Source organism: Euprymna scolopes, chromosome 29 (assembly GCF_053919585.1).
Source record: "Euprymna scolopes isolate OS-2025 chromosome 29, ASM5391958v1, whole genome shotgun sequence".
In the NCBI taxonomy this organism is placed as follows: Eukaryota; Metazoa; Mollusca; class Cephalopoda; order Sepiida; family Sepiolidae; genus Euprymna; species Euprymna scolopes.
The window spans coordinates 83,185,159-83,209,570 of NC_136510.1; the positions used below are offsets into that span (position 1 = coordinate 83,185,159).

Here is a 24,412-nt window from a genome sequence, read left to right on the forward strand (position 1 = left end):
TTCTTAATCCGCGCAGTTTCAAAGAAATGCCTTCTTCTCATCATAGGAAAGATTCTAGCAAATGAATATTATAGCAAAGCTATGAATTTGCTGGTACTGGCATTAATTGAAACAGCATTACATGAAAACTGGTCATAAATGAAAAAAAAAACTTTTTTGTGCTAAGGGGTTATATGACGTGACTGTCTAAAGGAGCGATATTGCTCCCCATTGGGGAGATTAAGCTCCCCTAAACCCCTGAGTAAGGCGGTGTAAATATGCTGAGATTGCCTGTTAAACGTTGATTGAATCCCGGACAGCGGCTGGTGACCTATCAAAGTGGATGAATTTATTGTGCTTTGTAAAAACAGACATATATTTTATTGTTTAAAACAAATGACAGTAAATTTCAGAATAAGTGGAATGAGATCATACATTCGTTTGGCCTGAGGAACACCTACGCAGACGTTCTGGCTTTCTTAGTAGGAAAGTGACAGTGATTGACCTTTTGGGACGTGTGAAGAGAAATTTAGTTTTGGTCCCAGATTCGCAGGCCATAGAAGACCTGTTGAGGTGCACACACGCAAAAAGGATTGGGGATTCCCCAAAAGACATGTTGGACCCTGATTGGTTTTGTAGATTGTACTAACCAACCCTTCCTCTTCGTTTATAAGCGAATGACTGTGCCGATTTTAGCAGATTGACGCCAAATCTTGAGAAAAAAAATACACTCCTAAGATAGCCACCAACCCCTCCATCTATCCTGACCGCTTTCGTGGAGAACGAATAATAAGATTTTGGAAAATCTTGATTTTTCTGGTGTAATCGACCTGAACGATGTACACATGTAAAAACTTGTAATTTTCGTGAAATTAACTTTTTCGTAGTTAGAACTCTCCTGTTCTGTTTTCTTTTCTTTTTTTTGCGTGCATGGGAAGCTATTTGATTTTCAGCGGAAATCGACACGAAGCCTGACACGCTGAGAATGTATGTTGAGTCTTCTCGGAAGATAGATGAGCAACGGCCAGACCAGTTCAGCAGGGTCAAAAGTCATATGCTGACCTGGGCGGGAGGACCACATTTATAAGATGGGAAAAAATTTAAAAAATTAGAGGATACATTGCAAGTCAAGGATTAAAAAAAACAGATAAAAACAAATGGAGAGATCCATTATTATCAATACGAAAAGATGATATGACGTAATGTTTCTATAGAAAAAATCCGGAATTATGCTGTTGACACGCCGAATCAAAATAGAAATTCAGAATGTGTGTAGTAATCCAAAAAGATTGTAAAAAAAAGTTTGTAATAATCCAAACATGTGTAATCCAGGTTTGCAGAAAAATCATTTGGAACTAGTCCATGAATAAAGATTATTTAAATATGTTAAAGTTGTTTTTTCTTTCATGGACAATTTAAACGGCGTAACTACTTTCTAGCAGTAAGAATAGGGAAGAATAGATAATGTAAAAACAAATATTCAAAAGGCAAACATTATCATAAAATTACAGTGGAAATGAAAGACGAAAAATAAATTTATCATTTTTTTTTAAGTCTATATACGTCTCATACCACGGTTGAGCTGCGTATCATTTTTTTAATCTAAAATGTAAAATCTAGTTATATGTTTCAACACTGCAGTATTTTTGTTTTATTTATCTTCTACATCTTTTTATTACTGTCTTGTTATTATGGCAACACTACTAAATTCTGTTCTATAGTTTTCTGGTTCTTTTTTTAATCTCCGTTTTCGAAATTGTCTCTGCAAGACATATGTTATTGAAAAAAATATGTAGCAATATTTATATTCATGCGTATAAATCAAGTGACAACATATTAAACTTAATGGAGAACGCTTAAAAATTGTACCATTCATTACATTTAGCTATTTAAATTAATACTGTGAACTTTACCTGGATTAAAAATGTAATTAAATTTAATGAGTATGTATTAAACTTAACAGATTAAGAATTAAATTTAATAGATTGAAGATTAAATTTAATAGAATCTGCTTGGTTTTTCGCGGCACTTCTAGCGAAAAGTAATGCAGAACGTGACTTACAGTAGCCACATCGCTTCTTTCTCTTGTCAGGTGATGGAATCAAGGGAGGAATAAGATGGGAAAACCCCACGTTTGAAGACAGCTCATTAATATATGTATGGCATTCATTTGCATAAGAACAGAGTGACAGCTGTAAAAAGGACGAATTGAAAAGCATAGAGAAAGTGTTTGACAGCCGAGCGACAGTGAGTGTGTGTGTGTGAGAGAGAGAGAGAGAGGGGGTAGAGAGAGAGACAGAGAAAACGAACTGTTAACATTACATTTGAAGTCAGGAATTTACAAGAAGGATTTTAAACAAATATTTATTTATTTGTGAATGTGTGTCAGCACACAAGCCAACCTAGTCTCAGCCAGTGTTAATATGGCTTGTTTCCTGTGGTTTGAGGTATTACTATGGTGTATTGAAGTTCAATGAGATTCCTCATTCCAGACTTTAACGTTTCATATGAGAAGCATTCAGGTTATTGCTTATAACTTGGTGCGCCTATATCGAGGAATGCAGACTGAGCTGCTCAGGTATTTTATAGGATAAAGTGTTCTTCATCTAGGCTACTAGCTCTTTAAATTCAACTTTCCGATCCTTGTGTAACATCATCTCACCGTGGGGGGGGGTATGAAAGCTAATGTGAATATGATATTTTGAAAGTTTACGACTTTCTTATCCTTTTCCACTCTCCGGTCTCTCGTCATCATCGTCAATATCTGAATTTTAATATTTAGCATCTTATTTTTATTTTGTTATTGACATCAGGAAAGAAAATTGATTTATTGTGTGCAATATAACTTCATTTCGTACATCTGATATCTTTCTTTAATCCGGTTCGGCAAAGCCGAGCGAAAACAAGTTAGTATGGGGCTAGAATTGCCATCATCAGCTGGTACACTAACAATCAATAAGCTGCAAATGGCAAATGGTGGCATTCAAATGTTCGATAATTTATTCTCTAATCTAAAACTGTCGCCCTGACAACATCCTGCGTCATTTTAAATCATTTATTCGATTTAATTGCACTTTAATCCAACCATCTTTTTTTAACGATATTTTTAAAAACAGCTGTTGGACTAATTAGAGTCTTATGTTACTACGATTCCTATTCTTTGAAAATAACGACGCTTTCGTCTTAAAGAAGCACTCTGCTTTGTCAGCTTTGACAAGCTTATGGATCTGATCACTAATCATGACCTGACATGGAAGACTTATATCAGATCCATTGACAATGACGCTGGTAGAATGCTTGGATCATTCTACCGCTTCAAAAAGGTATCTTACTATCGACGCAATCCTCTACCAGTATAAGAGCCAAACACGTCTTACGGTGGAGTACTGTTGCAACATTTAGAGAGAGAGATGCTAAGAGTATCCTTTTCTGTCTTTACAAGGAACAAAACCGGCTTTGAAAACTAGTGGGCAAAGCCCTTCTCTCTCCTCTACTTGCTGTATCTAATAGAGGAGACGTAGCAAGTCTGTGTCTGTTCTATCGATATTTTCATGACAGGTTCCCGATTGAGCTTCTATCTATGGTCCACTTTGTACAACATTCGCAGCAGACACTTATCTAGCTATAACGTGTATTTTACTATCAAGGTCAGGAGGCCACTCAAGGATAAGAACTAAGTGTTAGGTAGATAGTAAGACAAGATCAAACACAGTGGAACTTGAGTAGATTATCTAAAATGGGCGACTCAATAAGGATGTATTCACATTAGACTTTAATACGACCATGCTATAGTCAGCCAAAAAGCAGAAAACGGCATTGCGTTTCACGACCGGGCAGGTCTAAAAAGAAACTCTGCTCATGGGATGTTGGTTTAGTTTTGGGAACAGATAGGAAACGAGGTAATTTGTTGGCGGTTGTTTCAACTAGGCGAGTATTTGTTGTGAACTGCAAACAATTTTCAATTATTATCAATCTTCGTTTAAAGTTGAACGTAAATTTCAAAGTTTATTTCCCAGAACTACACGTCTGTGGAGCATAGGTGACTATAACAGCAATGTTTTTTTAAGTCTAACGGAAACAAGTTCCTGTTGAGCCGTCCTCTTAAATAAGCAAGCAATAGTCAAGTTCCACTTTTGGCGATCATCAAGGTGTTGTTTTACGGTTCACATGAAACTCATCAACCCCTATCCTCGAGTGGATTTTAGGATTTGATAAGCAGTGATCCACTCTAGTATAAATATCAAACATTTTTGAAAGTTAAACCATGCTGACATGAAATGGGCAATGTTCTTCGTCTGTATGTGTCCTGGATATCACCTTAAATTATATCCGATGGTGAGGCCCCAGCTTGCGGGCTGTGGGGAGTGTGGAGCCACCCTTTAATTGCCATTGCTCCCAGTTACACTCTGACCCGGAGTGGTAGTACCTGTTAGGGTCCCAACTATGGGTGTAATAGAAAAAAAAACACACATTTACTCTATTAAAAATTGTTCTTCAAAATCACTCCATTCGACATTAAATAACCTGAAAAGGGTTGATATGCCGTAAAACAAAAACAAGCAAACAAACAAACAAACAATTCATCTGTATTCATTAAAAATGTCCCAAGATGGAAACCAGCCGAAATATAAAAAAAAAGTACCGTTTAGGTTAGGATTAGCGTTGGGGTTAAGCTTCTGGTACAAAATCGCTTTCGTAATCTAGTCGAGAGGTGATGTATTTTCTTTCCTACAGCCTTCTCATTAAAGTAGAGATTAAATTAGATGCAGTTTTTCATCTGTATAATGAGAAATATGCATGCTAAGATGTAGTACCGCTGTAAAATGAGGAACGGGGCACTCTGGGCACTGTAAGAATACAAAATTAACACTGCAATCTATTATAATTAACGCTCTAATCTCTTCTTTGTTGAATCTGTTTCTTACAGAAGAGATTAAACTACACGCATTTTTTTACCTGGCAATAGATATGTCATATGATGTATACGTCGTCATCATGTTGAAGTACCGGTTCCCATTAGATAACCGAAGTTGCGCAAACGTTGAGTTTTTGTCAGTACTAAAATTAGTCAACATTTACGAATACCAAGCGCTGTATGTGCTCTCCGCTTACCTCGAAATTGTTTTCTTCTTGCTGACACTAGAATCAGGCAGTGTTTATTCAGGATATATGTTGTTAGAGTTTTTGCAACCCTTGCTTCTCAATTATATGCGCACCCACAGTTGCAGAGTAATTCATTGTCTCTACTTGATTATCTCTTCTCCTCCAAGTTCTCGCTAGTCTCTTTATACTTTTTCGTTATTTCGTTAGTAAAACGCGGATCTTGGGTTTACTTTCGTCATCTTAATACCCCTCGCTAACCTTATTTTAAGCGTAAGTCCTTACAGTCCATGAGCGATATTTGGAGAAAGGATAAATAATTGCTCTTTATACTAGTTGAAATTTATCCAAGTAACATTATTGTTGGTTAGTTATTTAACTTTGACATATCCTTTTTATTTTTTATTTTTTAATTTTTTTAAATCATTAAATCAAGTGGCTTCATGCTATGTCTCGAGCGATCGCCTCAAATATTCCATTGAAGATGCTCAAGGGAAATGTCATCTATGATTAATTCTGGTAAACTATTCACAATTAGTAAAAAGAATTTTTGTATGCATCTCTCGCGAATCCTCATCTTCATAATTGTTCTTGTTTCACCACGTTTCCGCTGCCTTATCCTTTGACCGTCTTCAGGAGGTTAACCGCGACGGGATAGGAATGCTGAATCTGGTAAATGTATAATCAGTAATCACTGCTTCCATAGTTATTGTCTCACTGGCCTGCTTTGGGTAGGATTGCAACCACTATCTTCATAAAATTCTCATTTGGAACCGTAGAAGATCAATACCTCCAGCCACTGCGCCATGAGTCTCAATAGGCAATTAAGGTTGGATGTTGTGGTCTTATAAATTCAATATTTGTGTTCTTACCTAGTCTTCCATTGTCAGGTCCGTACCGAATGGTATTATATTAGATTATTGCAAAAACAATATCATTTTCTCACATACGTTACTTTATATATAATTTCTGAATTAATTCATTTATGTATATATATATATATATATATATATATATATATATATATATATATAAAAATTCCCGTTCACATACACCTTTCAGAATAAAGCTAGAACCCAGAACTAGATAGAATCGAGCAATTCTGGGTTCTAGCTTTATTCTGAAAGGTGTATGTGAACGGGAATTTATATATCTATCTATAATCTCCTCTTAATGTCTAATATATGTAGAAAAAAGCGGGTCATCCTTCGTAGGGACGTGATGTCCCTCAACAAATAAGGTTGTTCCGTAATCGTGTCTGAGGAGTCGGCTAATTTCAGTTAAGTTTGTAAGATGTGATATCTACCGCCTGCATACCAGCAGTAACTATCTTAGTTGTATATGACGCGTTGCTAGTCACATCGTAGAATGTAGAACTGGATGAAAATATAAGAATTTAAAAAATCGAGGCATAGTCAATAGATTGCGCCTTGACCCATTTCGTTAGGTAGTCAGTATTGCACACTTCATGAGTGCGACGACCTGGGTTCGCGCCTATGTCGGGGCACGTCACTGATGAGATACAGTACATCGAAACCCACTTTGGGTCTGGCGTTGTCCGTTGTCGATGCAATTGCTCGATTCTATCTAGTTCTGGGTCCTAGCTTTATCGTGAAAGGTGTATGTGAACGGGAATTTATATATCTATCTATAATCTCCTCTTAATGTCTAATATATATATATATATATATATATATATATATATATATATATATATATATATAGCCATGTTATATATCATTTAGAATCGCGTTTTTCACTCTGTCGAATCGCGTTATCTGGTTCAGTTCTCAATCTCTTCATTACTTTTATGAAGGCTTTTCGACAGCATGGACAAAATTGAAATCCGCATGATTTTCTTGTTCCAGTTCAAACTAGGCCGAAAAGCTGCCAAGACAGCTCGTGATATTAATGAGGTGTTTGGTTGAGGAACTACTAACGGATCTGTGGCACAACGGTGGTTCAAGAAATTTCGCAATGGTGACGAGAGCCTCGAAGAAGACAATCACGACCGGCCGACTGCGGTTGAGAACGAATATCTGAAAGCCTTAATTGAAGTTGATCCTCGCAAAACCACACGAGAAGTTGTTGTTGAACTCGGGGTCGACCACTCAACAGTCGTTCGCCATTTAAAGCAGATGGGAAAGTCAATAAAGTTGGATAAATAGGTTCCACATGAATTGAACGATAATTAAAACATCGTCGTTTTGAGATGCATTCTCAGATCTTTCTGCGCAACAAAAACGACTCATTTCTCGAGCGAATTGTGACATGTGATAAGAAGTGGATCCTCTACGACAACCAGCGACGTTCAACACAGTAATTGGGACGAAGAAGCTCCACAACACTTCTCGATGCCGAAATTGCACAAAAAAAGATTATGGTGACTGTTTGGTGATCTGTGTCCGGTCTCATTCATCACAGCTGCTTGAATCCGGGCGAAACGATTAAGGCGGAAAAGTACTGCCGATAAATTGACGAAATGCACCAGTAGCTCCAACGTATGTGCCCGAGATTGGTCAATATGAAGGCAAAAATTCTTCTCCATGACAACGCTCACCCGCATGTTGCTCAACTGACGCTACAGAAGCTGAACGGATTGGGCTACGAGACTCTGCCTCATCCGTCATATTCCCCGAACCTCTCGATTTTCACTTTTTCAAGCATCTCGATAACTTCCTGCATGAAAAATTCTTCAAAAGCCGAGATGATGCCGAATCGGCCTTCATTGACTTTATCGCTTCCAGAACTCCAGTTTTCTATGCTAATGGGATAAATAGACTTGTTTCTAGTTGGTAAAAATGTGTAATTCCTAATAGTTTTTATTTCGATTAATTAAGTTTATTATGAAAAGAGTTATGATCTTTTTAAGTTGAATGTCAAAAAACGCCATTATTTTTGTACCAACCTAATAAATAAATATATATATATATATATATATATATATTACATGGGAGTCACTTTAGGATAAGGGTTATTGCGTGTACAGTAGTCAATGGGATAATATCGTAGTAATCGTTAGTAATGGAGATTTGATAAAGTGTCTTACTTAAGGGAGCGGTTTATCAGGAATTTGTTTATGTTGGACTGGAAGACATCCAAGTTGTAGTCAGGTGGGAAGCAGGCAAACGGAAGAGAGTTCCACAGGCGTGCACTTCTAAGAAAGAAAATTTGTTCATGGAATCTACGTTTTGATTTAGGCACAGATAAAGAATGGGGAAAATTATTGACAGTGGTTTCAGCTAGATGGGTTTTTTTTTCGCGAAAGATTGCAAAGGGGCCAGAGATTGGAGCTCAGACGAGCACTCTCCATGGAAATAACGATAAAACAAAGACAGGATCGCAACGTCTTTTCTGTGGGAGAGAGGTTGCAGGGAACAGAAAAGGGCGTCCCCCACTAGGCCACGAAGTCTATTTTATACTCTTTCAAGGCAGGATAGGCTGTTTTTAGCAACTCATTCCCAGATGTGGCAGCAGTATTCCATCATTGGACATACTTGGCTTTTATATATATAAAGAATTGCATCAGGAGTGAGATATCTGCTGGAGCGGTAGAAAGATCCAACCATTTTTCCAGCGACCTTTGCAACAGACTTGATGTACGTGTTCCATTTCAGATCAGGAGTAAAAGTCAATCCCAGAAGCTTATCAAAACATTGAGACTCCCCGAGACGAGAGCCATCCATTTCAAATTAATGCCAGATGGGGATCAGAGTGTTGATGAGGTAAAGATAGGAGCTTGGTTTAGATGCATTAAAAATAACCAGCCACCTCTTCTCCCACTGTACGACGCGCTCAAGATCAGAGGAGAGAGAATCATAGAGAACTTTGTTATTTGTGGCCTTAGATGTGTTGCCAAAGATGGTCGTGTAATCAGCATAGATGTCAACGAATTATTTAATAATTTTAATATTTTATTTTTATCTATTTAGTTTGGATCTAAGGATTTATAATTTTTGCATTCAATTTTTTTTAGACTGTTGTCTTCATCATTATAGTTGTTTTAAAAAATTCAAAATGAAATTATATATAATAAAAATGAAGAGTGTTTCTTTATGATTAAACACTAAGTATTTTATCCGTTACGCCACGAGACCTAGCAGAAAATTCCAGTAATAATTTTAGGGACTTATAACATATTTTATTTTCTGAATGTGTAAATTTGCTAGTTATCATTATATGTCACTGTTTATTATTATATACTATACACTACATACAATATACTATACACTATATACTATATATTATACACTATATACTATATACTATACAATATATAATATATACTATATACTATACATTATATACTATACAATATATACTACACACTATATACTATACATTATAAAATATATACTATATACTGTATACTATATACTATATACAATACACTATATACTATATACTATACTATACACTATACACTATACACTATATACTATATACTATATACTATACACTATATACTATACAATATATACTATACACTATATACTATATAGTATACACTATATAGTATACACTATATACTGTACACTATACACTATATACTTTACACTATACTATATACTATACAATATATACTATATACTATATACTATACACTATATACTATATACTATACACTATATACTATATACTATACACTATATACTATATACTATACCCTAGATACTATATACTATACACTATATACTATACACTATATACTATACACTATATACTATACACTATATACTATATACTATACACTATATACTATACACTATATACTATATACTATACACTATATACTATTCACTATATACTATACACTATATACTATATACTATAAACTATATACTATGCACTATATACTATATACTATACCCTATATACTATACACTATATACTATACACTATATATTATACACTATAAACTATATACTATACAACAAATCTTTACAATCTGTTTCATTTTTTAAGCGATATAAAAAGTGGCAAATCATCTTTGATGTCTCATCAGACCAAAAAGGGTATCGGGAAGAAAGGGGGTCGGTGGTCGCCCACTAGTTTTATTCAATACACTAGTTTGCATTTACCACAATACCACATTCACTCTATGGACCTAAGCTATCTAAAGTTTTTCAAGATTGACTGATGATAGTTAAAATTATATGTATAAATATTTTTGACGTTTCTAAATGAAAGGACCTGTGGCGCAGTGGTCAGAGTACTCGGAAAAATCAATGATAAAAACTGATATTCTCCTGAAGGTTGAACGTTCAATCCTCAGTGTGGGCGACCGAAAAATACAATTGCGGATTACTGAGGACCTCTATCCAGTCTTGGCTTACGGAACAAGAGCACACTACTTCCGTGAAGTAAATGCCACCAATAGCAATGGCCAGTGACTCCCTGTCTGAGAGTACATCTTTCAAACTGCTTGGCCTAACGTTCACAGGAAACATGAGTTGGAATAATTATATTGAAAACATTGCCAGGGCCGCTGCGAAGAAGGTAGGCTCTCTCTACCGTGCTAGAAAACTACTGACACCTGAAAGTATCCTGTACCTCTACAAGGCCACAATTCGCCCATGTATGGAGTATTGCTGTCACATTTGGGCTGGTGCATCTGCTACTAGTCTCTCGCTCCTATACAAGGTTCTAAAGAGAGTCGCAAATCTGATAGGCCCTGGCATCTAAGCTTCAGCCTCTGTCCCATCGACGAAACGTTGCATCCCTCTGCCTGTTCTACAAATATTTTAATGGTGAATGTTCTGACGAACCGCAGACACTAGTGCCCCACGACGTAGACACGTTCGACAAACCCGACAGGCAGCTAAATCCCACCCCCACACAGTAGAGATCCCAAGATGTAGAAGATCTTTCTACTCCAGTAATTTCTTCCCCAGAACCGCTAGACTCTGGAATTCCATTCCAGGTCCCTGTTCCCCAACTGTACTGACATGCAGAAGTTCAAGTGTAACATGAACCGACATCTTGCTGCCCAAATCCCAACATAGTGCTCCAGTAGCTGCTGCCCCAGATAGTAGCCCCCTACATCATAGTGGCAATGGCCTTGTTTGGAGTGAAAATGTAATTTTAAAAAATAAATAAAATAAATAAAAAATAAAGAGTTCCGCTCGAAATTCCGTCCAAATTCCCGAGTTCGGCAAGATACAACTGAAGAAGGTCGGAGATTACATCGACCGAAACGTTGTGAAAATCACACTCAAGATGAGAACAGTGGTCTGATGAATCAAAATATTTTTTATTTTACTTCTTTTTTTTTTTTTTTTTTTTTTTTGCTACTTCATATCATTTAACTATTCCACACAATTCTATTCGGACATATTTTAAACATTGGTCTGAATTCGAGGTGAAAAATTCTAGCACATGCACATTTCTTGTCTCTCCGTGAAACTTTTTCTACTCAGCCTTTGTCAATTTTCATTCTTTTTTAGCTGCAAAAATAGCCGCTAACGTGTAAAAGTTGAAAAACTAGACATTTAGCGATTGTATTTCGACGGGATGTGTATGTTCTACTCATGCACACGTATACGTATGTACGTGTAACTGCCTTAATTTGTTATGATTTAATATGCTAGTGTCGTTAGTCTAGATGGTAGACATTACTACAAGATAGTTACAGGTATTGGCTTCGCTTCTAGTTGATGATAACCAAGTAATTTTTTAAACTTTTGAAATTACTAGTATATATTAGATAAACATAATAATCAGTCGAGTATTAGCTCTAAAATAAAAATACGAAATCTACTGCTACATACACTATATATATATATATATATATATATATATATATATATATATATATATATATATATGTAGTCATCCACATACAGTACTGTTTCGCTGTTTCACAGCTCATCACTGCGGTTAGACAAACAACTATCTCAAGCAAGGATCGAAACCCGACCACTCAAATGACAGTTAGAGCTTCTAACCGTTGCGATATATATATATATATATATATATATATATATATATATATATATATTAAGTAATGTGATTTATAATTTAAAAGTTTTAAAATTTTTAAAATTTAAAAATCAAAATTTAATTAAATTAAAAATCAGTTTCATAAGAAGGAACAACAACAAAGTCAATTATCTGTACGATCGTTTCGGAAATCCGTGCTTTTTATTTGTGGTATACATGACTGATTTTTAAAATATTAGATAAGAACTTTAAAGCCCCCCATAGATATAATAAGATTTTCAATAAGAACACAATTAAAGTCTCTTACTCTACTATGCCTAACCTTCATCAGAAAATAATTAGCTCTAATAATAATAAAATTAATAAACTACAAAATGCAACTATACAAAATACATCGGACTGTAACTGTAGAAGAAAAAATAAATGTCCCCTACAAGGCTCATGTAAAATTAAAAATGTTATCTATAGCTGCACAGTATCAAAAACTCCAAATATACAAGAACCTATCAACAGCCATAACTCAACTACCGAATTAAATAATAACACCAACTTAAATCAATCTACCGATCAATTATTAACCAACCCACCACATTATAATCCAACAATAGACCTAACGGAAAATAATCATAATAATCAAGAGGTAATATATATTGGTTCCACATCTGGCCCAATAAAACATAGAATTTCAACGCACAAACATTCTTTTAAAAATAACTCTCTATCAAACCAAACTACTCTATCCAACTATATTTGGCAACTAAAAAATAGCAATATTTCTTTCAACTTAAAATGGCAAATAATTGAGACTTGCAAATCATATAAACCAGGAGATAAATTTTGTACATTATGTACAAAAGAAACCGTAAAAATTTTAAAATATGAAGATATAAAAAGCACAACCAAACTAGTAAATTCAAGACACGAGCTTCTATCGTGTAATCATAAACGTTGGTTTAAATTTAATAAATATAAACCACCTTAAATCATTAAAAATTACTCATTAGTAAAAATAGATTTTTTTTTTTTTTTTTTTTTTTTTTTAATAAATTAAGTTAAACCAATTACCGCCCTTAGACTCGTAAATCAAATAATAAATAAAGCCATGACAATTATCTCCCCTTAAAAACTTGCAAAAAAAAAAAAAAAAAAAAAAAACTCTCTCTCTATAGATATTAACTGTGGCGTCTCTAAATCAAAATACGCTAACGGAAACAATTTACTGCACGAGCGTCGCCCTTTTAAAATTCATCATTCAATAAAATAAAAAGCTATAGCAAACATCTAAATGACTACTTTAAATACAGTTCCTGATTTCAAAAAAATGAAAACCAAAAGGTAATTATATATATATATATATTTTTAAATCAAATTTATTATGTAAATTCAAAAATATATATTTTTTTTCTACTCATTTCTATCTCTAACCTATACCAATTTCCTTATTAATTTTCTTATAAATTTTATATCCAAACCTTTTACTTCAATTTTTCAGATTCATCTGCCTTACTTTTAATGCTAGGTTTATTTTTGGTGTCTTTTCAATTCAATAGAAATCCTCCTAAATTTGCTGATGAGGAGACCGTGCTTACCAAAAAAACTATGTATAATTATTCTACGTGACTTCATGTATACCACAAATAAAAAGCACGGATTTCCGAAACGATCGTACAGATAATTGACTTTGTTGTTGTTCCTTCTTATGAAACTGATTTTTAATTTAATTAAATTTTGATTTTTAAATTTTAAAAATTTTAAAACTTTTAAATTATAAATCACATTACTTAATATTGAATTAGCTCTAGGACATTTAACTATCGAGCTTATTATATATCTAAATTACAACGAGCATTTCCTGTATTTTAATTAAACTAGTAATTTCACTATTACATTAAAATACACTTAGCTCTTTAGACTATTATTCTAATCTCCTTTAAATTATATATATATATATATATATATATATATATATATATATTTACTGGGTTCAAAAACAGTCTACAGAAAATGGAAATTTATGAAGGTATGATAGGTTATGAAAAGGAAGGGATGTAAAGAGATAGCTTCGAATTTGGTGGCATAAAAACCAAAGCAAAATATAATGAAAGTAAAAATAAAATAGATAAACACCAAAATTTATTATACCATACCTGTTCACACTGAAACACTTATCACACTATTCTGTGGATCTATACTAAAAAAAAACCTTCTTAAACTTTGTGACATATTTCCATTCTATGGAGGTCAGGCGCGAACGAACACCCCATAATTTTATTATACCATATTTCTTCAAACTGAAACATAATTATCAAAGTATACTTAAGCTGATAGATATGAAAAGTCTTTATTAAAGTTTGTGCCTATTTCCATTCTATGGAGGCCAGGCGCGAACGCAGACCCCACAATTTTATCATACCATCCCTATTTAAGTTAAAACATATTTATCAAAGTATTATTATGTACATCTATATAAAAAATACTTGTAAAAGTTTCTTTTTTTTTAATTTTTTAATTTTTTTATTTCCATACTTTGTGGACGAGGCGCGAACGCAGATCCCACAATTTTAATGAACAACCGTTCTGCCAGATCAAACATACCCATTACTGTGTCTCGATAGATCTTCTATCATTATAAGCAATCAGGTTTTTAAATAGTCACCCATATAGGAGCGTATTCGTGACCAGACACACACACACACACACACACACACACACATACATACACACATACATTCAGCTTTATATTATAGATATATATATTTATATTTGTATATATATATATATATATATATATATATATATATATATATATATATATATATATATATATATATACTTAGGGGATAAGAACAAGAGTCTAAAGATCAGAGTATATTTTAATGTATTAGTAAATTCATTAATACAATTAAAATAAAAGAAAACAGTCCTCGTTGTGATGTAGATATATAATAAGCTCGATAGGCATATATATCCTAGAGCTATTTTAATATTAAGTAATATAATTGATAATTTATAATTAAAATTAAAAATTAAAAATGGGTTTCATAATAAAGATTTTTATTGTGTTTGTTCTTCCTTATGATTTTAATTTTAACTATAAATTATCAATCATCTTACTTTATATATATATATATATATATATATATATATATATATATATATATATATATATATATATACTATTTATTAGTATTATTTATTATTACTTACCTTTGGGGTATTCTGTCGAAAAAATAAATTTTGCATATAAATTTTAATTTACGGTTTATATTTATGCTTCTTGTGTTATACTATTTATTAGAATTTGATTATTACTGTGTATATTTATGTATATTATCTTTTATTTATAATTCGAAAAAGTATTTATACAGTCGATTTACTTGGTTGCCTTTCTGTCAGTCTTATATTTTAAATATTTTTTAAACACCAAAGCCAGCCTGATCGCCATCATCCGCCGAGTATTCACCGAGCTACCACTGGCGCTTGAGGAAAATGGCATGCTTCCAATTCCGAACTCGTATCGAGGCGGTGATTGAGGCATAAGAGGGCTACATTGAATGTATGTCAGCTTTACTACATAATCAAGTTAGCGAAAATGATTTTTTCTAATAGAAATTTTCAAATAAAGCTATAGTGTTTTTTTTTTAGGGTGACAAAAGTATTGTTCCACCCTGTACTGAAGATATTGGAAAGTGGAAATAAGAAACGTAACTACTGTGAAAGATGAACGAAAAAATCTGTTATTTAAATCTTAAATGTGATAGACAAACGAAAATTATATTCCGAACTAAGAAAACTCAGCGGGCGTCACCTTGTGTTTTTCTTTCTCCAGGACACGAAGTTTATTTCTTCAGTCACCGCTGGAAGAAACAGAAAGAGGAGTGGCGACATCAGCAAAGCACATATATACATACCACTTGTAGAATGAGGAGTTTTTTTTTTTTGTTACTGAAAATGTTACATATAAACAGCAGATCTCCTGCTATAAGGTTTTAATCAAAAATAAATTTGTATCTATACGCTTCTGTCATACGTACTTAAATATATATATATATATATATATATATATATATATATATATATATATGCTCGAATTTTTCATGTCCGCTTCATGAGGAAAGATATGTCTAAATATCGTGCTATATTGTATGTTCTATTTCAAATGATTTGTCAAGTTATTGACTTAAGACATGAAGTTATAAAAAAATTACATCCATTCAACCAAGAGAAACGTGACAACATTTAAAGGTTATTGTTTAAAAAGAAAACTCATAAATAATTTTGGCTTTTCTTATAGTGTGATGCAATCGTAGTTCAAAATACTTAATGGCAAAAAAACAAAACAATAAAAACATAACCTGCTTAGTTGAGGAAAGCATACTTTAATCTTTAGAAAATGTGCTTATTCGGAAGTTAACGCCATGAAAGCAATAGACATATTATTATGGATCGATAAAAAACGAAAGTAAAAGTGTATTGTGAGTATATTTTTATCTGCATCGTAACTCTCCCTTCCTTTATTATTATTATTATTATTATTATTATTATTATTATTATTATTATTATTGTTATTATTGTTATTATTGTTATTGTTGTTATTATTGTTATTATTATTGTTAGTGTTATTGTTATTATTGTTCTTGTTATTATTATTATTATTATTATTGCTGTTGTTGTTATTATTATTATTGTTATTGTTATTTTTATTATTATTGTTATTATTGTTATTATTGTTGTTATTGTTATTATTATTATTGTTATTATTATTATTGTTGTTGTTGTCATACAATAGGAATAATTGTTATTTTTCTAGTACGAGCAATCAAAATAACATACGAGGCATCTTCAATTTTGTACAGGAATTTAAAATCATCGTAGACTCTTGAAAATTAAGTATATTATTCCTGCACATCTTATGAGAAAACTGACCAATTTTTAATGATTTCAGGATCAAATGAATAGCTACAGCAGGAGTTGGAATATAACCTACTAAAACCTGATTGTCACAGCTGGCGAATTTCAAGAATGCAATCTCTACGTGAAGACACTTTAAAAGAAGGGTATGCAATAAAATTCTGTTTTAAACTTGGAATAAAATGTCATAGAAACGTATGGAATGCTTCAAACTGCTTTCGAACCAACTTGCATTAATCGAGCATCAATGTTTGAATAGCATAAGGGATCTAAAGAAGTACGTAAGGGGTCATGAGCATGAGAGGTGTGGGAGGAGTAAGAAAGTCATAACACCAGAGTTGATTGGCCAAATAAAGAATTTCATGGATGAAGACCTTCGTGTTTCTGTAGAGACAATAAGTGCACAGTTTGATGTCAGTGGGAGAACTGTAAACGCAATTATTCGCGAGGAACTAAAGCGGCGAAAAATTTGCGCGAAGTTTGACCTAAGGTGCCCCATCCTTATCACAGGCTAGTGTTTCATGTGTATATTGTTAATAAAAGTATCTATGTGAAAAAAAGTCTGGAAATTTATTTAAGCCACCTTGTATATTATCAATACTCATGTAAAAATCCAGCAAAAATGGATCTGCAACATACTGATCAACAAAATATACTTGGGAATTTGCTTCTGTCGACTCGTCAGTGTGCTAACAAATCAGTGATTGTTTTCGCAGTCTATATTATACACTCGACGGTTTTTTCTACAATAGGGTCACCACTTAGCAAGGCCAGAAGGCCACTCAAGGATAAGGGCCAATGTGTGTACGATATTCATTAGGTCAGCAGTAGTAATTCTTAGTAGTGGAAATTTGGTCTTAATTAGATTATTTAAGAGGAGGTTTCAACTGTACTCGAGTAACTAATTTTATTTTGAGCTCGAAATCAGCTTTCGGTAACATTGTATTGTTTATGTGTTTGTGTTTAGAAGGAAAAATTGTTTTCATGCATAATCTCTAAAAACAACTTGAACTTTTTATTTTTGAGAATTTTCAATTTAGATTTGGGAAGTTTTTTTTCAGCGAAAGAGATAAGCTTTCCTAAATAGGAAATTTTCAAAAAATGAAAAATAACATTTGAAAGAACTTTTCGCGTGTTTTTCTCTGCGGAAAGTAACATCGAGTTGATCACAATTATTTACGTTGAATGTATTTTCCTAGTAAATATAAAGAAAAAAAAATGACTTTAATCGTTTTTTTTTAATTACTTCCACATGAGGGTAAAAATTAAATGTGAAGAGAAGGCCGAATCCTTAGAATGGCGCACTGAGACCGTCTAGAAAAATGATCTCTAAAAATCGTTTTGGCATTCTTAAACGAGTGATTGCACCTCGTTGTTATAGTAACTTATAAATGAATTAGTATTATAATTATCATATCGAGTAAATCCGAAGATTCTAGCGTAAGCATTGTTTTCCCCGATATTTTTCTAGTGAGAATTCTTTCTAGAAAGACATCGGGTAATTACGAGAAGGACCGCAATAATGTTGCTATCATACTAAGTGAAAGTGATTTTGTGGAACGAACTGGACTCAAACTTGGAACACACTGGTCGTCTTTCCGTATCGTTAACCACTTGATAACCGCCATTTTCCAGTAAATTGGTTTGAATTAGCATGATACATATTTGTGTACCGGTGTCTATTTGCTGTTGTTACATAATAGGGTCCGTACGTCAACAGTGATTTAGTCACCTCGCATGAATTTTTAGAAAGGGCACACTCATATCTGTAAAATGGGATCTTTCCCGGAGATGAGCGCTGTAAAAGTGAGCAGAAAGATAACAGGGTAAACGCTGGACAAAACTGTCGAACGCTGACGAATGACGTTATGTCTTTGAGCTGAGAATAACGACGTTTTTCAAATAAAATAGATAAAAATATGAATGAGACACCGCAAGTTAAATTAGATAACTGGATAATCTAAGTGGAATATTACACCGATGTTACCTGTCTGTCTGCGTTACTCTTTCATTAAGTTAAAAAAAACATTAATCTATTACTCCTGAGTCAATCCTACCCAAACAGAACTTTGCGAAAAACTCTCCTTTTGCTCTTTTTCATGAAAAGAGGCACTTTCTATAGCAACCACTAGGTACAACAACGACGATGAAGAGAATAAAAACTCCGTATTAACATCCCCTGCATATGTATAAAGACTTTATTGAAAATACTAAACAGTTAGAAATCTTGTAGGCAAAGCAACGTAATGGTTGCTAACGCCCCTAATGATAAAGTGGCACTCTGGAGAAAAGCGATGCGATACGACCAACTTTAAAAAGTCACTGGCTTGAATAACCGCCCCCTGTCCCCTCCTGTTCGTTTAGATGTTTCCTTCCTTTCACTTCCAAAAGCAAATGAAGTATTTTCACGTGTTGTCACTAAATCAGAATTGTCGGCTAATATAAATGAGACCTGTTCGATTTAAACCCGCAATATAGTAGAAAAAATGTGTAAAATAAGAAAACTTTTAAAACGGAAAGCTAAACTGACAAATGCAGAGAGACAATTCGGAAGACATCGGGAAACGAACTCAAGAACACTATAAACTCCGCGGTTTGGGGGCGAAGGAGGCGAAACAAAAAAAAGCACTTAAAAACTCACATACAAGTTTCGTCATCTAATGCATTCATTAACACGCATTTGCAAGAGTTCAGACGCACAGAAACAAATTACTATTCAGTCACACTTACAAACAGAACAAGGTAGACTGCCCGCTATAATAATACGGAATCAATACATCTACGCTCCATGTTTCAAAGAATGTGTCGTCTATAGCATCCGACTCAACCGATTGTTATTAAACCATTGTTATTAAAGTTGGCACTGCTATATCAATAATTATTACCTTGTGTTTTATCAACAAGATTAAACCTGGCCTCCTTGCTTCAATCACATTATCTTATTGGATATTCATATTCTACAAGAGTTTCACATTATCACTCTCCACCACCACTTCTTGTGCATGCTCGTACCATTTTCCACTGCATTCTAACCCCAACGTTGAGATAACCATCGATGACGTTAAAGCTGGCATACGAAGGATGACAAACTGGAAGGGACCTGGTCCAGATGGGGTGATAGGCCTCTGGTTTAAACAGTTCCCATGCCTTTATCCACATAGAGCTGCTGCTCTGCAAAGGGTTGTAGAGTCGGGAGATGTCCCTGATTGGCTTGTGAAGGGAAGAACAACACTGATTATGAAAGATGCTGCAAAAGGAACAGATGTCAATAATTATAGACCAATTACATGTCTGCCATTGATGTGGAAACTGTTTACTGGAATATTTGCGGAGAAAATTTATGAAGATCTAGCGAGTAATGGTGTTTTTCCTGACGAATAAAATGGGTGCCGGAAAGGCTCGAGAGGTACTAAAGAGCAACTACTAATTGATAAAGCAATAATGCAGGATGCGACGAAGAAGAAGAGAAATCTGTGCGTAGCATGGATCGATTACAGAAAGGCTTATGACATGGTTCCTCATTCATGGATACGTGAAACACTATTGATGATGAAGGTTGCCCAGAATGTGGTAAGGCTTTTGGAGACAAGTATGGCTCAATGGAAAATGGTGCTGACAGCAAACAGAGAGGAGATGGGGCAGGTTGGCATTAAACGTGGAATATTTCAAGGAGATTCGTTATCGCCACTTCTTTTTCTAATGATAATGATGCCACTGAGCATCCTCTTGAAGAGAGAAAACTGGGGTATAACTTTGGATCTGGTGACAGACACCCCAACCATCTACTGTTTATGGATGATTTGAAAATATTCGGTATAAATGAAAAGGAAATGGAGAGACTGGTAGAACTTGTGGGGACATACTCAGGAGACATTGGAATGGAGTTTGGGATTAGTAAATGTGCGGTGCTGGTGATGAAAAGAGGAGTAAAGGTTCATTCGAATGGAATAATGCTGCCAAATGGAGAAATCATGAAAGAAATAGAAGATACAGGATATAAGTATTAAGGAGTGCTGGAGGGTGTTGGAATCATGAACAGAAAAATGAAAGAAAAAGTCAGGAAGGAGTATCTTAGAAGAGTGAAACTAATTGCAAGGTCTAAACTGTATGGAGGAAATCTAATGAAAGCAGTAAATGCATGGGAAGTTAGTGTTTTGAGATACAGTGCGGGAATTTTAGAATGGTCTGACAAGGATTTGCATGCCATGGATATCAAAACAAGAAAAGTTTTAGCAATGTTTGGTATATTTCACATTCGAAGTAGCGTAGCAAGGCTGTACCAAAAGAGGAAAGATGGTGGGAGAGGATTGAAAAGTGTAAAAGATTGTGTTAGAACCGAGGAGATGTCGTTGAAGGAACATGTGGTTAGAAATGGGGAGCGGATGCTTAAGGTTGTGGCCAATGAAGTGGAGTTATGTGAGACCAAGGCTGATTATGTAAAACGTATGGATAGAGAAAGGGCAGAGGAACTGGCTAGGAAGAAATGCATGGAAGGTTCTTCCAGGATATAGCAGAAGTGGCTGATGAAAGATCATGGCAATGGCTTAGAGCTGGATATCTGGCTAAGAGTACTGAAGTTTTTGTTTGTGCAGCACAAGAGCAGGCATTAGAAACACGATTGTTAAAAAAAGTGATTCTAGGAGAGGAAATTGCTGCAGAATGACCGGATGTGTAGTAAGACATCAGAGTCAATTGCGCACCTTGCAGCAGGGTGTAGTGGACTGGCGCAGAGAGAGAGTACCGCAAAAGACACGATCGCATGGGACTCCGGATATATTGGGGGGGTGTAAGAGGGTTGGGGTGAAGTGTGCTGGAAAATTGTTTGAGGAGGTTCCTGATGAAGTGAGAACAAGTGAGGATGGCAAAGTAGAGGTATGGTGGGGCAAAAGTGTCATAACGACCAAGCAATTGGAACATAATCGTCCGGATTTAGTCGTCATTGACAAGGTTTAAAAAAACTAGCAGATTGTAGACTTCTCAGTACTCTGGGACAGGAATGTGAGAGCGAAGGAGAATGAGAAGTGGAGCACTTATGCTCCATTGGCCTTGGAGATCAGGCGTATACACGGGGTTAAAACACAAATAATCCCGGTCATAGTTGGTACACTAGGAGTAGTATCAAATCGTCTGGAAGGACAATTGAAAAAACTACAAATCCCCGATGATTTAGGTGGCCTTCAAACCTCTGCAATTATAGGTACCACCAACATCCTTAGGAAACCCCTTGATCTTTGAAGTTCCTGGTTTGAGGCCGGGATTAAGGGAAATCCTCTGGAAATGAATCCCATCCCTTTCCAGAGATTATTATTATTATTATTATTATTATTATTATTATTATTATTATTATTATTATTATTATTATTATTATATCATGGCAATTATGGCCACCCAGGTTGTTATTGATGGACGTACATCCAAGCAACATAACATTAATACAACAATGCCTCAGGAGTTGATCCTTAGACCATTCTTATTCCGGATATTCACAAACCTGATAATATTGTATCCGAGATGGTATATTTTCTCATGATATAACACTGTGTTACATGCACGAGTAAAGAACGGATGTACATAAATCTAAGACAATAGCAGAATCCTTATATAAATTTAAGACAATAGCAGAAAATGACATGCAAACTGTAGGGAAATTGTGCGGCAAATGAATGGTAACATTTAAAGCTGCCTGCTTTTAACAATTACAAGACACCTATCCAACCACCGATATCCATGACAAATAACACTACCTGAGAATTCTACCTTCAAGCTACTCGGTTTAACATTCACAAGCAATATAAACTGGAACAACCACATTCAGGACATTGCTGAAAAGAAGGTAGGTTTCCTCTATTGAGCTAGAAAACTACTCACACGTGAGAGTATTCTGTACTTCTACAAGACAACAATTCGCCCATCCATGGAGTATTTTAGCCTCATCTGAGCTGGCGCATCTACCACTAGACTCTCCCTCTTGGATAGGGTCCAAAAAAAGAGTTTCCAATCTAATATATCCCACTTTGTCAACTAAGCTCCAGCCCGTCTCCTCGCCGCAATTTTGTATCTGTGTCTGTTTTACAATTATTTTAATTGAATGTGCTCTCATAAACTCGTCGCACTTGTATCTCCTGCGTGTACATATCTACGGCAAACCTGCTTAGCAACAAAATCTCACCCTGCAATTCTGAGGTTTATAAACGCCAGAAAACTTTCTACTTTAATAGTTTCCTCCCTCGAACAGCTAGAGTTTGGAATTTTCTTCCTGCTGCCTGCTTCGCTGGCTGAACTGATACGCAGAAGTTTAAACGTAACGTAAACGAACCTCTGATTTATCTTTCCTAGACATGGTCCTAAATAATAGTCACTTCCGTCTAAGTTGTGACATGCCTTGTTCGGGGTTAATGTGAGTAAAAATTATTATTATTATTATTATTATTATTATTATTATTGTTATTATTATTATTATTGTTATTGTTGTTGTTGTTGTTGTTGCTGTTCCTATTTACCTGCCTCCCCACGAGAGCAGAGTTAGATACAAGGTGTGTTTTTAATGTAGGGGAAGAAACAAAAATAAAAAATGTCTTAGTCGCGAAAGATATCTCCTCCACTAACCGAGAACAAAGAATTGAAGTGAAGTGTAGCAACAGAACTGATACTACACTTTGATCTTGGCTCAAAGGTTGCTGTTGTTATCGTTGTTGTTTACTCACTAGGAGTAGTCACATAGGGCATCATCAGATTTCTCTCTGAGAACAACTTGTGATTGTTCTTTAGGGTCTGGGTGACAACAAGTCTCCCCCAGATGTCCAGTACTCTTCACCTCTTTCGATAATCTTTTATTATTATTATTATTATTAGTAGTAGTAGTAGTAGTAGTAGTAGTAGTAGTAGTAGTTAAATTGTAAAACGTTTTTAGAAGTGATTTATTACCTGCCACGTATTTTTTTTAATTTATATAAAAATGAGCCTGTGAAGACATTATTTAGATAAAAATAAAAAGGGAGATATTTCTGTCGAACGCGTAACCATTTTTTTTTTCAAATATTAGAAACAAAACTAAATAAGCAAAGTATTAACAGTGAATATGGGGATGGAATGTTGCTTAATTAAATAAACGTTTTTATTCTACGTTCAACCGGTTTTTATTTTTCCTAACGAATGTAATCAAATATATTGTGTTACGTTTAGAATTCCCTCGGCATAGGCGCCATTTTTGCCTTTTAACTGGTTTAGATTCAACACCTCACAATATTCGACACAATTTTCCCAATATCCTACTCAGCTCGCTGATGTGCCTCTCTTTGAATTTTTTTCCAAGTGAACTACAGCGTTTCAAATTCCGAAAACCACGAGGATAAACGTTAATAAGTGTTAAGTGGTTGCTGAAACAACACGTTACTAATGGGTAGTGTAAAAAGTCAGTAGAATTTAATTATTTAAGAAGACCGATTAATATGAATTTGTTTAAATTGGACGTGAAAACAAT

General features: G+C 34.5%; 1 protein-coding gene and 1 long non-coding RNA gene across 2 annotated transcripts in view; one reads left to right on the forward strand and one right to left on the reverse strand.

The window, feature by feature from the left end:
- LOC145252753 (uncharacterized) overlaps positions 1 to 24,412 on the reverse strand; it is a 511,723-nt gene that overhangs the window by 232,405 nt on the left and 254,906 nt on the right. The gene's annotated exons all lie outside the window — the stretch shown is intronic.
- LOC145252754 (uncharacterized) overlaps positions 16,326 to 24,412 on the forward strand; it is a 160,688-nt gene continuing 152,601 nt past the window's right edge. Inside the window, exon 1 of the long non-coding RNA XR_013863669.1 lies at positions 16,326 to 16,496. This is a non-coding gene — a long non-coding RNA (uncharacterized LOC145252754). The remainder of the gene's footprint in view (positions 16,497 to 24,412) is intronic.